Source organism: Limulus polyphemus, unplaced genomic scaffold (assembly GCF_000517525.1).
Source record: "Limulus polyphemus unplaced genomic scaffold, Limulus_polyphemus-2.1.2 Scaffold6828, whole genome shotgun sequence".
In the NCBI taxonomy this organism is placed as follows: Eukaryota; Metazoa; Arthropoda; class Merostomata; order Xiphosura; family Limulidae; genus Limulus; species Limulus polyphemus.
In genome coordinates, this window is record NW_013672438.1 from 40781 (window position 1) to 42534 (window position 1754).

Sequence of the window (1754 nt, forward strand, 5' to 3'; positions counted from 1 at the left end):
TTGAAACCTTAAAAAGATGTTGTTTTGTACACTGTAAATATGCCAGTTGAAGTCTTATTTTTGATACGAGCTATGACATCAAGTTGACCTGTACTGTTTACTACTTCATATCAACCACTATCACGTTTTGTTTAACTTTTTGTTCTCTAGGAAACACTATATTTATTACTATCATTACTATTTCGTCTTTGCTTAACACTAGTGTAGTATTTTACTTCAAAGTTTTATATATCACTCACATGTGCTGCCTTCCTCCCAGAGTCACAGCGGTTTTAATATCCGTTGGGGGGTACAGCACAGATAACTCTTAGTGTAAGTACAAAAGTACAAGCATGCCTTGTTAACTTTCCTGTTATCTCAAGTTCCTACCTTGCGTTTTCAAGAAGACGAATATGTAATTTGTCATCTAACATTGCTGTCAGGTCCATTCAAGGATTTTTAATGTGTTTTTATTCATATGAAAGGTGCCCCAAAAATCGGTTGATATTCTATTATTTAGGAAGTGAACATTGTTTTTCTTATTTATTTTGAGATTTTTGTATAATGACATTCACGACCGCAAGGTGGTGATCCATTTGGAACATTTTCAGTTCTGTATTGATTTTGTGAACAGAGACTTTGTAAAAGTGTTAAATGATAATATTGACAACAATACCTTAGAAAGTACGGATAGAATAGATGTAACCGTCGTCCAATATAGTACATCCAACAGTATGGACATCATTAGATAGAATAGATGTAACCGTCGTCCAATGTTGTACATCCAACAGTACACACACCATTAGACAGAATAGATGTAACCGTCGTCCAATGTTGTACATCCAACAGTACGGACACCATTAGACAGAATAGATGTAACAGTCGTCCAATGTTGTACATCCAACAGTATGGACACCATTAGATAGAATAGATGTAACCGTCGTCCAATGTTGTACATCCAACAGTATGGACACCATTAGATAGAATAGATGTAACCGTCGTCCAATGTTGTACATCCAACAGTATGGACATCATTATATAGAATAGATGTAACATCTATTCTGTCTAATGGTGTCCATACTGTTGGATGTACAACATTGGACGACTGTAACAGTCGTCCAATATAGTACATCCAACAGTACCATACTGTTGGATGTACAACATTGGACGACGGTTACATCTATTCTGTCTAATGGTGTCCAATCCGTACTGTTGGATGTACAACATTGGACGACGGTTACATTTATTCTGTCTAATGGTGTCTATACTGTTGGATGTACTACATTAAACGACTGTTATATCTATTCTGTCTAATGGTGTCCGTACTGTTGGATGTACAACATTGGACGACGGTTACATCTATTCTATCTAATGGTGTCTATACTGTTGGATGTACAACATTGGACGACGGTTACATCTATTCTATCTAATGATGAACATTGGACGACGGTTACATCTATTCTGTCTAATGATGCCCATACTGTTGGATGTACTATATTGGACGGCGGTTACATCTATTCTATCTAATGGTGTCCGTACTGTTGGATGTACAACATTGGACGACTGTTACCTGTCTAATGGTGTCCATACTGTTGGATGTACAACATTGGACGACGGTTACATCTATTCTGTCTAATGGTGTCCGTACTGTTGGATGTACAACATTGGACGACGGTTACATCTATTCTGTCTAATGGTGTCTATACTGTTGGATGTACTACATTAAACGACTGGGACGACTGTTACATCTATTAAATGTTGTACATCCAACAGTA